The 16246-nt window shown below is 50.2% G+C and overlaps 1 protein-coding gene across 1 annotated transcript in view; it reads left to right on the forward strand.

The window, feature by feature from the left end:
* The window catches only part of SMC3 (structural maintenance of chromosomes 3), an 845399-nt gene that overhangs the window by 620550 nt on the left and 208603 nt on the right, over window positions 1-16246 (forward strand). The window lies entirely within an intron of this gene.

Below are 16246 nucleotides of genomic sequence, written 5' to 3' on the forward strand. Positions count from 1 at the left end.
TGTCTTCTCTGCAAAGTCTCTTACGAATTTTGCATAGTACTCAATGAGGCCGAGAAACGACCTCAACTGATCTTTGTCGCTCGGAGCTGGTGCATTCCTGATAGAGTCTAATAAATCTCGCTTGGGTTTCACACCATCGACTGATAGGGTATAACCTAGGTATTCAACTTCTTCTACTGCAAATTTGCATTTCTCTTTCTTAAGAGTTAATCCAGCTTGTTCCATCCTTTCTAGAACAGTTTTTAAGATCAGATTGTGTTCCTCTACGGTCTCACCAAAAATTAGAACATCGTCTTGGAAATACACTACGTTGTTCACACCCTTCAGTACGGCCCCCATCATTCTTTGAAACACTCCGGCTGCAGAGGCAAGCCCGAAAGGCATACGTGTGAATTGATAAATCCCCTCGGTTGTTATAAAAGCTGTCAAAGCCTTGGAGTCTTGATGTAATTTTATTTGATGATAAGCGCTGCGAAGATCCAGCTTAGAGAAGTACTTCCCCCCTTTTAGTGACAGAACCAACTCGTTGATGTTTGGTAACGGGAAGTTATCTACTACAATGTTCTGGTTCAGGGTGCGAAGGTCCACACAGAAACGAAATTTTCCATCAGATTTGGTTGTAATAACTACGGGAGAAATCCAGGGTGATGTTTCTATTTGTTCTATCACTCCCTGGTCTAACATTTCTTTCAATATTTTGTTCACTTCCTCACGTGCAATAAATGGAACCTTCCTCACCCTGTGTTGCATAGGCATGGCATGTTCGCGCAATACAATCTTATGCACATAACCTCTCAACTCCCCAATGTGTTCATCAAATAAACACTGCATCCCTTCAACAATTGAATCTGTAGTTATGCTATCAACAACCATTACCTGTTGTGTTGCCCTGGGATTGATGATTATACCAAGGTCATACTGTTGCCCCCATCCCAAAATTGCTGGGCCTGATCTGGACACATACACCTTCCCTTTGACGGAACGATCTTTAAATGATATCACACATACCATGAACCCAATTACATCTATACTCTCACCTTGGTAACCACAGGGACTAATATCACTGGGTAATAGTTGCACATTTTTCCAATTTTCTAAATACATATCCTTTGGAATGATAGTCCACAATGATCCTGGATCGACCATCAGCTGGGTCTCGATCTCATTGATAAGGAATTGAGCTTTGGGTCTGAACCTACTACCGGGTTCACTTTCGCTGACACCATCCTCACCCAAGCACAAAATTTTGTTGGTACCTTCAACACCAACAACGTCTTTCACTATTTCCCTGTTTTCTACAACAGCTACTTTATTTGCATTACCTCCCCTGCACATCTTGGAGAAATGTCCCTTCCTCCCACACTTCCTACAGACCTTGTCAATAGCAAAGCATTTCCTAAAATCTGAGTTATGAAAAGTGCTCCCACACCTACTACACATCCTTCCTTGATATCTGTTCCTGTCACTTCCTGGAAACCCATTGTTGTATTTCTTTGGACCTCTTTCGCTCAAATCTACACTTTTCATGTTCACAGCGGCAACTTCATCTTGTTCTACACAAGAAACATCATCCCCTTGAACATTTTCCTTTCCATTACCTCTCTTCTCCATCTCTCTCATACATGCATTCGATTCTTCGACTACTTTCGCTATATCAATGGCCATTTGTAGGGTCGGATTTTTTGCTGCCCACAGTTTTTCTTGCATCTTTTTGTTACGACATTGCACTATCAGTTGGTCACGTATCATTTCATCTCTTATCTCTCCGAAACTACATTTGATGGACAGTTCTCGTAACCTAGCTACAAATTGGTCTACTGATTCTTCGTTCCTCTGGGGTTGAGTGTAGAATTTATGCCTGGCCATAACAATATTCACTTCCTTTGCATACTGCTTCTTCATGCGAGCTTTTGCTTCAGAATAAACATTGGTTATTGCTCTCCCATCTTGATTTAATCCTACTGGAAGATATTTAAAGGAACGTTGGCCTTCCTTGCCTAGAGCGCTTAACAACAAGGCTTTTTTTCTGATTGCACTAAAATCCTTTCCATCAAGTGCTTCTAAGTAGTTCTCAAAAATGTCTATCCATTCATCCCACTCAATGGGTGGATCCCCTGTTGTTTGTAGAAACATGGGAGGTGCTATAACATTTATATTCTCCATTTTACTTTAATTGGTAGTACCTTCTCTTGTGTGCACTATAATATAAATATGGACACAGCCTCAAGATAACAGTAGTTCTACTGGGTTGCTCCTCACGGCGTCTTAATAATGATATCAATTATACTTTAATCTTTGTGCCTCTTATCTTTTGAGAACAAACAAAATGTCAATTGCATTAGTCACTTGCGCTAGGCACTGCTTACCGTTTCACCTTCAGTTGAACTGGTGCAGTTATGTATTCAATCTGGAAGCACAGAGTAACGCAGAGCGTTGAGGGCGTGTAGCGCTGACTTAAAACGCGGTAATCCCTTTGAAAGTGTAGTCAGCGTTAGCGCTAGCGTTGTCTCAGAGCGTGTTACCGGCGTTGCTAGGTAACCAGCGATGGATTCAAGATGGCGTCTGGATGCGTAGCGTCATTGCGTCATCTCCGCTTCCGCTTGTTCTATTGACGTTGCCTGGCGCTTTGCGCTTGCTCACCTTCCTGTGACGTGGTGAAAGCTCTGATAAAGATTCTGTTCAGCACAGCTTGGGGCTTCCTTCTTGTGACGTGGTCCGTTCGGCAAAGAAGAACGTTGTGCAGTAAGTCTTGACAATGCAGCTCGTGTTGACCTGCTCGTGCAGGTTTCAAAAAATGCTTGGCGCTTGTGCAGATTTTCGAAAAATGCTCTGCGCTTGTTAGAAGAATGCGACGAGTTCCTGAGTCAAGTTTACCACAAATACAAAGTCCCAAAAATCGATCACAAGCGAACGATCGATCGGTGATTTAAATAAAAATAGAGGTTTACTCATTTGACGAACAGATTAGCTTAAACAAAGTCTTACTGATGCACTCACCGCGTGTTTAAGCAGGGTGATGACTTCTTTAGTTTCTTTAAAAGTCGAGTTGGCTTGCACTTGAATTGTTAAATCAGGGTTTGCACACAGAGATGTAGTTCTTTGTTTCAGGCTGTGAGGAGTAGGGTTCCAACGGTTACAGGTTACTTGAAATTCTAGTAGCTGTAAATTATTATTTTAGTATCTTGGTTATTCTTGGTTTCTTCCAGAATGGGTTTTCTTCTTCAATCTGAATTTCTCTTCTTCAATCTGAATTTCTCTTCTTTAATTTGAATTTCTCTTCAGTCTACAACAAATAAGATTTTCGCGTGGTTCTTTTCTCACCAGTAGAGTTTCACTCCCTCTGTAGTTGTTTAGCTTCTCTGCCCATCGTCGCCATGTGATGTAAATGATGATGGAGAGATCATGAAAGATTATAAAGCATTTATTATGCACTACAGAGAAAAGCTGGTGATCCCATCAGAAAGCAGAGAGCTAACTGACTGGGAAGAACACAGTGAATAATGACATCAAGGAAATGGAATGTTGAACTTAAAGTGATACAGCATAACATAAGTGAAGAGAATACAACAATCGTCTTTGCATTTGAAGTCTCCAGGCAAGACTAAGAAGAGAGACGGACAGTCCAAGCGTGACTCGGCCACTTCCTTTTCCACTGTTGTTCTTCAGAGACGGTGCAAGGGCATCACTGTGGCTCCATTTCTCACTCCCTTTCCACCAAGGAGCTGATTCCAACTTTGGTCTGATGCACCCTGAGTTCCTGTGTCCGTTGGTAATGTTGCAGCATGTCAATACCTTTCGAGAGGGCATGCCGCACATCTTTGGCACGTTTCAGGCTTCCTCCGGCACGCCTTTGGCCCTAAAGATCCACATGGGCCTCTAGTCTGATTACCTCTGGCAGATCCGCCCCCCAGAAAAAGGGCAAATGTGCCAACATCATCAGGGCTACCACCAGACAAGGAAAGCAGGAGGATGGACCTAACTGGGAGAAAGATAGAAAGAAATGCAGCGATGCACTGGCGCATGACAATCTCAAACGCCCTGCTGAACAGGCAGCAGTACCAAATTCTGGACGAGATCAGACAGCTGATCAAGCACGTCCCAGACAAGTACCAACAAAGAGCTTCACACCTTGTGGAGGAGGGGAAGAATGTGGCAAATTCATGCCTCAAAACAGCCTTGGATGGAGCTGATACTTGCAGCATACTGATGATGGGAATCACGGAGAGAAGGCAGGCCTGGCTCAGGATCTCAGGCTTCAAACCAGAGGTACAGCACAACATTCTAAGCACCCCGTTCAATGGGGTGACACTGTTTGGGGCGCCGGTGGATGAAAAGCTCACCCAGATCCAGAAAGAAAATGAAACTGCAAGGTCCAGGGGGATGAGATGGGGTACCCCGACACGGAGACCGAACGGAAGAGGGGGAAACCAGCCAGGAACGTCACACCAGACATTCCAGCAGTCCCACCAGGGTGACAGCCAAACACAACAGGGACAGCAAAAACAAACCTGGCACTACCAGCCAAGGGGCCGGTCCTTTCGTGGGAGGGCGAATGGGCGTGGACATAATAAAAGAGGGGGCCAACAACCCACCTCGAAGTGACTCTGTCACGCAATACGTGCCCTCCCACGCAAAACCTCCCAGGGTGGAGCACAACAAGACCAACAGAGGGATACACGGACCAAACATCAACGAACATGTAACACCAGTAGGAGGCAGGCTAAGTCATTTCTTACGGGAATGGAAGAAGATAACCACAGACAAATGGATACTCAACATCATACAGTTCGGATACTGCATAGAACTGGAAAAGACACCGGCAAACAAGAAACCAAAAAGGAAGGCGCAGTCAGGAAAGGAGCTAGAGCTACTTCAAAAGGAAGCGAAGGAACTTCTCCAACTTTAGGCCATCGAATCAGAACCATACAGAGAAAGGAACAAGGGAGTGTACTCAACCTACTTCCTGGTACCAAAGGTGGACGAAACACTGAGACCCATCCTGGACCTAAGGTTCCTAAACAAGTACATAAAAACACAAACGTTCAAGATGACGTCCCTACAAGAGGTCATTCCTCAGATAAGGGACGGGGACTTCATGGCCACCATAGACCTCAAGGATGCTTACCTGTTCATCCCAATGAACAGGCAGCACAAACATCTACTAAGATTTACCATCAACAAAGAACACTACCAGTTCACAGCCCTAGCCTTAGGTCTAAAATCCGCGCCAAGGGTCTTCACCAAGTGCCTCGTAGCAGTGGCAGCGCACCTAAGGAGGGAAGGTATCCATGTATACCCTTACCTGGACGACTGGTTAATAAAGGCAAGTTCACACAGGACATGCAAAGAACACGCACAACGCGTGACAAGTACACTGATGGACCTGGGATTCTCCATTCACTGGGGGAAATCCTCAATGGAACCAGAACAAGACAAGATCTTCCTAGGAGCACAGATCGACACCATACAGAGCAGGGTGTTCCCCAGCGAGAAGAGAACATTGGCCCTGCTGAAGGAGTCGCGCCTCTACCAGAAGGGGCGAGCTCTGACAGTGAGGACAGTGAGCAAGATCATGGGCATGATGGCCTCCTGCATACATCTGGTCCCAAATTTACGGCGCAAAAGGGGGGTTCACCCATTAGCGTCACTGGGACCTGGGTAATTAAGGCACGGAGAGAAAGGGGCCCCAGTAAACACACACAAAATTATTAATAAACCACAACTGGTAGTCCAAATATATAAACAAAGGAGTCAATCTGCTAACATTGTTTTAATTGCAATGAAGCTGAGCCAAAAGTTTTTGGTAACAATTGATACTACAGAGATAAAACCTTTAGATTTCCGTGCCCTGGGAAGGGGAGGGGGAATGTGCAGTGAGTATAGGGAGGGGTAAGTGACATATACAAAAGGGCCAAAAAAGGCCACACAATGATAGATACACAAATACTTCAACTTAGATATAAATGACCATAGGTTCAATTATAACCTAAAAAACAACAGGCTTCATGGGTGTAATGAATAACACAATGTTGGAATGAAGCTGGAAACACAGGAAGCTAGTCGACGTTTCAACCCCTTTATAGAAGCAGGCTTGAATTGATCCCTTGCAGTGGGGTCTTCATCAGGACAGAAGACGGGGACACAGACCTGTTTTAGTACAAGAATTCACAAATTAGGGGCATCTCCCAATTGAGTGGTTAGTTAGAACGACTAAGCACATCTAGATAGAGATAAAAGAAATCAAGACATACCAAGGATGCTCATTTTCAGAAGGTGGAGAAAGAACTACCCCTCTTACAGGGCGTAGGGTCTGGACAACTGGACCAACCTCTGGTATCAGAATGATTGCAATACCTAGAAAGGTCAATTGCATCGAGGAAGAGCGTCATTCTGAATGGTAATGAAAAGAAAAATTAGAATAAGCCAATGCCTAGCAGGTAATATGGCAAACGGCAAATCTGAATTATGGTCAGCAAACTTACAATCTGAGTCATGGTTCAAATCCAGGTAAGGTCACAGACGATATGGGGACAACCGCATGTTCATGGAGAAATCACAGCACATAAAGGTGTGGATGATTGCTAGATAAATCAGGTACCAATGGGTCTCTGTAGAGGCGCCCCCTCCTCATTTGCTTTTGAGTACTGTTTGATAAGCTAAGGTTTTCCGAGGTTCGTCCCAGTGGTGACGGTCTGCTTGGTTGTTTATCTACAGAGACCCATTGGTACCTGTTTGCCATATTACCTGCTAGCTTATTCTATTTTTTCTTTTCATTACCATTCAGAATGACGTGTAGTTTCGCAGCTTGAAGATCTTTCTGGATTCACTAGCGAATTCACCCACCTCCGCCAGAAAGATATATATATTTTAAAACGGCACATCTTTTACAGACATCCAACTGCTGAATCGTTATCTTAGAATATCTGCCCAGATATGAGACGGGGTCCAAACATTTTTTAGCAGTACCTCTGTTCTCTGGGAGGTGGTATCATTCGGCTGTGGTATTGTCCAAAGTGGTGGGAGGTGCCTATACCATCACAGTAGTCTGACGTTTCTTTTTTTCCGCATCATCAGCTTAGATCCAGATAGTGCTACCTTAGTCTGTTTTTGAGTCAATTTTTCCGACACTTTGTTGAACTTTTTTTTGCTTGCCTCCCAGGGATGTCCCACTTTTTCAACAGATGCTGTGAGATGTCGATTAGGGGGGAAAGGGGAGGTTGGGATGAGGGATCTGAGGATCCTTTGGGTACCATAACCCTTGAAAGTTCCCAAAGAAAACTGTCCCAAGGATGTCAGTGTTTTGGATATCTCTGACATTGTCTTTACTCCCTCCCTCCTTCTTGTGTGGTTACGGAGGTGCTAAGGTGGTGAGGAGGGCTGCTAAGGTCCTGGATCTTAAGCTCCCGTCAGTGGCAGTCAATGCAAACATCTTGACAGAAGTGCCTCAACTGAGAGCTGCCACCACAGAACCTCTTCTCCCTTTTAACAAAGCCTTCACAGATATCCTGCTTGGGGCATAGGCCAGGCCCTGCACAGGGGCTCGTGTGCTCAGTAAAATTGGCCGCTGTCACCAGCCCGCTCCTTGTGCCCTAGCTTTACTCACCCATCACTTCACTCTGGGGAGACAGGTTGTCCAGGCCTCCACCTCTGAAGTCAACCCTGGCACGTTCCCTACCACACCACAGGATATGGAATCCAAGAGGCTGGACACCTCTAGCAAGTGGTTGTTCTCTCCCCCAGCCCTTTACTGTTGTTGGTGAACACCATTGGACTCTTTTGCCCATACACTAACACAGTTTGGAATTCGCTTGGGCAAGTGCTGCCCATAGTGTCAGAGGAGGCCTGAGCCATCCTGACCTAGGCTAGTGACGCAGCTAAGTTACTCATACACTGTCGACTGGATATGATGGATTCTCTATGCAGTGATTGTGTCATCCATGGCACTCAGACGCCACACCTGGCTGAGATCTAAAGGCTGTTCAGTGGATGTCCAGGCATCCCTATTGGACATGCCCTTCGATGGCACCCACCTGTTCGGCGATAAGAGCGATTTGGGGCTAGTGCTTTAAGGACAGCAGGGACACTGACCTATTTTTTGGGTCTCTCCTTGTCCCACGCCACCCCCTTTCTGTCATTCGGCCCCTCTGTGGCTACAGTAAGGGCTACCTGCCGCGTCCTTTGCTGCCCAGCCCCCAACAGGCTTCACAGTCATTTCAGCTCCAACAAGCTTTGTGGGACCCAAGGCCAGAGGTCCATCCAGTCCCTTCACCGCCCCCGGCAGCTGCAGCCTCCAAACCTCGCACCACCATGGGCAACCACTCGGCCGCAGGATCCCACACCACATGCCCCACTGGCACGCCATAAGATTGGACAAATGGGTGCGCCAAATTGTTCAGTGGGGTTACACCCTTCCATTTACCGAAACCCCACTGCCCATTCCACCATCCTGAGAACGGCTGACAGAGGATCACCTCTCTCTGCTCCATCAGGAAGTACTGGCTCTTTTGGCCAAAGGAGCCATTGAGAGGATGCAGGCATCAGAAATAGTTTGTGGTTGTTATTCCCGCTACTTTCTGGTGACCAAGATGGAAACAGTCCTATGCTCTATATTAGACCTGCGCCGTGTCAACTTCTTCCTGAAGAGGGAACATTTAAATACGCTTGTGATGGCTCAGGTCCTGTCTGCCCTGACCCTGGAGACTGGATGGTAGCATTGGACTTGCAGGATGCCTATATTCACCTCCCTGTCCTGCCTGCCCACAGGCGGTGCCTTCTGTTCACAGTGGGCCTAGGGCACTTTCAATTCGCTGTGCTCCCCTGTGGCCTCACCAGTGCCCGCAGGTGTTCACAAAGGTGACGGCGGTGGTAGCAGCCCATCTGCAGAGGTCAGGGTTCCAGTTTTCCCTTACCATGGTGACTGCCTGCTGAAGGCTGGCCTGTCCTAGGCAGTTGCCTCCCACCTTCATACTAAGGCGGACCTCCTGCATTTGCGGGGGTTCGCTATCAATATCCCAAAGTCACGCCTGACTCCTTTTCAGACTCTCCCTTTCATCTGAGCTTTTCTGGATATAGTGCAGTTTTGGGCCTATACTCCGACATGATGAGTCCAGGATATTTAGGCTTTGATTTCGATGTTTCAGCCTCTGTCCTAGATTTCGGTGAGGCTAAACTCCCTGGCTGCTGGGCCTCCTGCTTCCTTCTGGTAAAGTATGCTAGATGGCATATGCGGGCTCTGCAGTTGGATCTGAAGTCTTATTGGGCACAGCACCAGGGAACCTGGTCCAGATTTTGGAGGAGACTGCAAAAGATCTGCAGAGGTGGCTGACGAATCGTGATTGGGTCAGTAGAAGACCCCTCTCTCTTCCCCACTCAGCTGACAGTAGTGACCGATGCATCACTTCAGGGTTGGGGCAGCATCTGGGAGTGATGGAGATCGGAGAACTTTGGTTTCCTGCAGAATTTCAGCTTCATATCAATCTTCTGGAGAGGAGAGTAATCCACTTGCATTGAAAGACTTCCATCCATCAAAGGGAGGCTGGTTCAGGTGTTCACAGGCAGCACCCCGCCATGTGGTATTGCAGCAGGGCAGGGTGGGGTCGTGGGCACTGTGCCAGGAGGGTATGCACATCTTGACTTGGCTGAAGCACCAACACATTTTCCTAGTGGTACAGCACCTGGCAGGCACCTTCAACATCTTGCATGTCACTAATGGTGACTTCACTCTGAGGTGGCGCAAGGTCTCTTCCAAGAATGGGGCAAACCTTAGCTCAACCGGTTTGCCACCTTTGAGAACACAGTGTCACCAGTTCTATGCATTGGAGTTTCCAAAGCGAGTCTCGCTCGGAGATGCATTCTGTTTAGAATGGAATTCGATACTCCTGTATGCCTTTCCGCCTATCAGTACCGACTGGCTCAAGTCATCCTAGTCACTCCAGATTGGGCACTGAGAGTATATCATCCCGAACTACTTAGCATGAACATCGGTCTCTGCTTAGGCTGCCCCTTCGTGAGGACCTCCTGTCGCAGCGGCAGGGCAAGTTCCTGCACCGGAACCTGCTCACACTTCCCCATTCATGCATGGAGCTTCCGCTGCTACACTTGAGGGTTTACGATCTTTCTCCTAGGGTCTGTGATGTCATCCTGGCAGCCAGGTGTTCGTTCACAAAAACGGTAAAAGCTTGCCATTTAAGCTTGTAGTCTGGTGTGCCCCACGTCTATTGAAACCCCGTTTCTGAACCACTATTGAAGGTGTTGCTCTTTGTTTTACTTTAGCCCTGCAAAACCTTGACATGGGCACTGTAAAATGCAACTTGACAGCCATTTTGCTTGACCATCCTTCCCCTGTTCAAGTTACCTGTTCTGACTTATGATTGACAGCACTTGTTCCCTCCTACCCCCTTCGCGATGGCCCACTGGGTACTCCATCAGGTCCTCACGTTTCTGATGTGTTGTCCCTTCAAGCCACTACACAGCGATCCATAGCAGCTCTTGAGTCTCAAAACAGTCTTCTTAGTGACCATTACTTCGGCCTGAAGGGTTTGCAAGCTTCAAGCTGTCGGTCCACGTTTAATACAGCAGATTTCTCCTGAGAAACTGGTCTTTCGGACATGTGCCCCCTTCCAGCCAAAGGTTGTCACCCCCTTCTGTGTCGGGGAGAGTATCACGCTGCCTATTTTTTTCACCCCACCTCAACCCTTGAAGGAAGATGAGACTCCATCATCAGGACCCTAGGAAAGTTCTTTCTTTTTACAGTTATCGCACCAAAGGCTATCAGTAGACAATAAGCTCCTCATGTTCACAGTAGCGAAAAAGGGTAATACTCTGCAGAACCGGACCACTTCTCGACGGATTGCACTCTACATTAAGATCTGCTGGGCACTAGCTAAAATGCAGCCTCCTGAGGTCTTGCGGGTCAATTCCATTAGAGCTCCGGACTGGGCAAGGATAGCCTGGAATCCAGAGCTTCTTCGAATGATATCGATCCTCCGATCAGGCTGCTCCTTCGGGAGGATCTTCTTTCGAAGCAGTAGGGAAGGGTCAACTCTTGGCACATAGGAGCAAATGGGCACTGCACGTACGGTCTCCTATAAAGTCTAGGCCATGTTCCGTGTGGCAGAATATTGTAGGAGCGCTTTTCGGGAGCATCAGTAATTTTTTCATTAATTAATTTTCGATTACTACATGCTCTTGACTTTTAGCATAGCCCCTAACCCCAGCTCCATATGGGGCATTAGAGAGACATTTGGCTTTGTAAATGGTAATTAGTTCCTTCACAGGCTTACGCCCTAATTTATAAGTAAAACAAAATAGTGCAGCCATTGCCCTACTTGTCCGTTGCGTTCTTAAGGTTAAAAGTGGTTCCAATCTCAAATGATTACTAAAATGATTGCCCAAGTATGAAAAATTACTGACCTTTTCTATCTTCTTTACCTGCACAATAAAAAATGAGGTTTTATTGGTTTTAGGTTCACATACCATAGTATATGATTTGATAAAATTAACGTTCAAATCAAGCGAGTTCATAAACATAAGATTAAAGTTGGACATGTTTATTGCCAATTTTGGTAAAATCTGAAAGAAACAGGTTAGTGTTAGATTCCTTACCTTAGAATATCCCCAGGCCTCAGACTGGATCCGGAAAGTTTTGCTTAACAGTACCCCTGCGCGTCGGTAGGCGCCGTCTGCGGCTCCGCGTCCGTCGTTGGCGCCGGGATGACGTTGTCTGAGTACCTGGACTCCGCCCTCGCACGCTGATGTCAGTTCTTCTTTTTTCCGCGCCGGCAAGCGCAGATCCGGAAAAAGCAGTACTTCTTAGTCACTTTTTGACTAAACTTTTTCGATCTATTTGATCATTTTTCGAGTCTTTCCGACTCTCGGTGCCGATAGGGATGCCCGGGTTCAAGCCCTGTGCCGATTGTAGCCGACTGATGTCGGTTACAGATCCCCACCGTCGGTGCTTCTATTGCCTTGGGGCCGACCACGATGACAAGTTGTGCCCCGACTGCTAGGCGGGAGCGGTCCCGTAAGCGCCTCGAGCTCCGGGAGTCGGCCCCGCGCCGCTCACGGTCCCGGTCCAGGAGGGGGTCGAGGGACCGGTTGCGGGGCCACAGTCGTCGAAGCTCGGCGAGTCGTCACCATTCATCGGGCTCCAAGTCATCAGGTAAGAGGCCCAAGAAGTCGAAGAGGCGACATCGCTCTTCCGACGCTGGCACGATGCGGCCGGAGGTTCGGGCAACACCGCCCCCGCGGCTCTGCCGGAGCCGCAGGCGTCACGGCCAGCTCCATACTCGCCGGACCCAGGGCTGAACGCTACGCCTTCGGAAATCTATGCCTTCCTCATGGCCATGAGGCCGCTGTCTCCTCCGTCGGGTCCCGCAGGGGCGCCTTCGGCCACGCGGCCCCGTCTGGGAGTCCAAGCGGGCCGGGCGCTTCGGCCCCGGCACCGTCGGGTGCTTCGGCGACTTCAGTCCTGGCGCCGCAGGGCCGCACTGGATCCGGGTCACCGCTGGTTGACCTTACGACCCCGCCGGCGTCGACCCCCAGGGTGTCGCCCCGGCCGACGTCGTCCCCGGTCCCTCCCTTGGTCCGGATCCGGCGTCGGACCGGCGTCGCTCGACTCCGCATTCGGCGCCGGCAGAAGAGCAATTCTTCTATGATCCGGCCCCATCCTTTGAACCTGAATTTCTGGAGATGGAGGGCGAGGGAGACTGGAAGGGGTCTGAGGACCCTCTGGCACAGGAGTGCCAGTCGTATCAGGACTGGGCAGATGAGCTAGGGGAAGCCAGTGGTCTGGACACTTCGCCCGACACTGGCTTCGTCTCCCCTCCTACCGTGGCTATGGAGGAGGGGGCTGCTTACAGTGTGGTGCTGACGAGGACTGCCAAGGCCTTGGCTCTTGAGCTTCCCGTCGCGACAGTGAGAACTAACATCCTCACTGAGGTCCTTAAACCGCAGGCAAGCTCTTCGGAGCCTCTACTGCCGTTTAATGAGGCTCTCACGGACGTCGTGTTGGGCACCTGGTCCAGGCCCGCTACAGGCCCCCCTGTAGATAGGAACATCGCCAGGCGCCATCTACCTGCTCCGGGCGACCCTAGCTTCCTGTCCACCCACCCCACTCCAGACAGCCTGGTTATCCAGGCCTCTAATTCCCAGTCCGCATGCCCGACTGCACCTCCAGATCGGGAATCCAAAATGTATGAACAGTTCGGCAAGAAGCTGTTCTCCTCACTAAGTTTGAGGTTGCGGTCGGTCAACACCGCTTACCTTTTGGGCCGTTACACCCACTCTCTGTGGGACACGGTTGCTGCTGGAGTGCCCGTAGGGGGCCCGGGTGAAGCTCGCTCAAGCCCTTGCGGAAGGGCGGGATGCAGCGCGGTACTCTATTCGATGTGGGCTGGATACCACGGACTCGCTGGGCAGGGCGATTTCCACGACGGTGGCGGTTCGCCGCCACGCTTGGCTGAGGTCCACCAACTTCTCGGCTTAAGTCCAGAATACGCTCATGGACATGCCGTTCGATGGCAGCCGCCTCTTTGGCGGCAAGGCAGACAGTGCGCTTGAGCGTTTCAAGGACTCCAGGGCTACAGCCAAGTCCTTGGGCCTGTCGGGCCAGCGCCAGCAAACTTCTGCCTTTCGCTCCTTTTGTGCCCAAGGAAGGGGCGCCCCTTCACGTCCTGCTAGCCACGGGCCGCAAAGTGGTGGCGGACGTGGTAACCGCCGTGGCGGTGCCAGGGGATAATGGCGAGGCCAGTCCACATCCACCCCCGCAGCATCTGCCTCAAAGCCTTTCTAGTCCGAGCTTTCAGGCCTATTTAACGCCAGTGGGGGGCAGGGTTCGCCATCACCTCCTCCACTGGGGCACCATCACATCGGACAGGTGGGTGCTGCAAATCGTCCGAAGGGGCTACTCCCTCCCCTTTGAGGCGACCCCTCCAGCCATGCCACCGCAGTACCACCGCGTGTCGGGGGATCACTTACAACTTCTGCAAGAGGAAGTTTCGGCCCTCTTGGCCAAGGGAGCCATCGAGCGCGTTCCTGGGCCAGAAGTAGGATGTGGTTGTTACTCCCACTACTTTCTGGTTCCCAAGAAGGGCAAAGGGGACCTACGCCATATCTTGGACCTGCGGAACGTCAATGGCTTCCTACGGTAGGAGAAGTTCAAGATGCTGACTTTGACTCAGGTCTTGGCTGCCCTAGACCCCGGAGACTGGATGGTAGCGTTGGACTTGCAGGACGCGTATTTACACATCCCCGTCCTGCCGGCCCACCGGCGTTACCTGCTGTTCACGGTAGGCCACAAGCACTTTCCGTTTACCGTGCTCCCCTTTGGCCTTACCCCAGCGCCCCTCGGGTGTACACGAAAGTGATGGCGGTTGTCTCAGCTCATGTGCACAGATTAGGGGTGTCAGTATTCCCCTATCTCGACGACCGGTTGTTGAAGGCGGGCTTGCCCCAGACAGTCGTCAGCCACCTCCAGACTATGGCCGACCTCCTGCACCTGCTGGAGTTCTCCATCATTGTGCCGAAGTCACACCTGAGTACCTCTCAGAAGCTCCTCTTCATAGGAGCGGTTCTGGACTCGGCGCAGTTTCTGGTTTATCCTCCCGAACAGCGGGTTCGGGAAATTCAGGCTCTGATTCCGATCTTTCAGCCTTTATCCCGAGTCTCGGTCAGGTTGACGCTGCGGCTTCTGGGGCTGATGGCCTCCTGCATCCTTCTGGTGCATCACACCAGGTGGCGGATGCGGGCTCTGCAGTGGGACCTTAAGTTTCAGTGGGCCCAGCATCAGGGCAACCTGTCCGACCACGACCTGATCTCGGAGGGCACTGCGAGACAGTTGCAGTGGTGGCTCACAGACCGCGATTGGGTCAGCGGCAGGTCTCTCTCCTTACCCCAACCGGAGCACGTAGTTGTGACAGATGTGTCCCTCCTAGCTTGGGGGGGCCACATGGGAGAGAGGGAGATCAGAGGCCTCTGTTCTCCGGCTGAGTCCCGGCTCCACATCAGCCTTCTGGAGCTGCGGGCGATCCGTCTTGCACTGCTGAAGGCATTCCTTTCCTCTGTGCGGGGAAGTGTAGTGCAGGTGTTCACGGACAACACCACCGCCATGTGGTACTGCAAAAAACAGGGCGGGGTGGGGTCGTGGACCCTTTGTCAGGAGGCTCTGCGCCTCTGGCAATGGCTGGAACACCAGAGCGTCTCCCTGGTGGTTCAACACCTGGCAGGTTCCCTAAACGCCAGGGCGGACGAACTCAGCCGTCGGTGCATGATGGATCACGAATGGCGTCTGAACTCGGACGTGGCGCAAGGTCTCTTTCGGCAGTGGGGAGAGCCTTGGTTAGATCTATTCGCCACAGAAGAGAACGCGCAATGTCATCAGTTCTGCGCGTTGGAGTTTCCAAGGCGGCACTCGCTCGGAGACGCTTTTCGTCCCGAGTGGAGCTGCGGTCTTTTGTAAGCCTTTCCGTCTATGCCACTTCTGCCCAGAGTGCTGAAGAAGATCAGGCGCGACCGGGCCCAAGTCATCCTTGTGGCTCCGGACTGGGCACAAAGATACTGGTATCCCGAGCTACTCAACATGTCAGTCGATCCCCCGATTCGTCTGCCTCTTCGGGAGGATCTTGTGTCGCAGCAGCAGGGGACGGTCCTCCACCCGAACCTGTCCAGCCTCCACCTCCATGCGTGGAGATTGAGCGGCGGCAGTTGGGGCCATTTGACTTGCCTCCTGAAGTCTGTGATGTCATTCTGGCATCCAGGCATCCCACCACAAAAACGGTATTCGCCGGCAGGTGGAACAAATTTGTGGCATGGTGCACAGCAAAGGCTGTGGATCCAATCTCTGCCCCCCTTGCAGAGGTTCTCCTCTTTCTTCTTTGTCTTGCCCAGCAGGGCTCTGCTCTGGGCACTATCAAAGGCTACCTCTCTGCCATTTCACCCTTCTTAAGGCTTCCTGATCAGCCTTCTCTTTTCAAGTCCCCTGTTGTAAATAGATTCTTGAAGGGCATCACTCACATGTTTCCTCCTGTTCCTTTCGTGATGCCTCAGTGGGACTTGAATCTTGTTTTGACTTATCTGATGTGCGCCCCCTTTGAGCCACTTCACAATTGTCCTCTCCGTCTTCTTACTCTTAAGACTGCGTTCCTGGTTGCCATCACCACTGCCAGGAGAGTGAGTGAGCACCAGGCTCTTTCTTCTTAACCTCCTTTGCTTTCTGTACATCCGGTCAAAGTGGTCTTGAGGACACGTC

The sequence above is a fragment of the Lissotriton helveticus genome, chromosome 5_1, assembly GCF_964261635.1.
Source record: "Lissotriton helveticus chromosome 5_1, aLisHel1.1, whole genome shotgun sequence".
NCBI classification, from domain to species: Eukaryota; Metazoa; Chordata; class Amphibia; order Caudata; family Salamandridae; genus Lissotriton; species Lissotriton helveticus.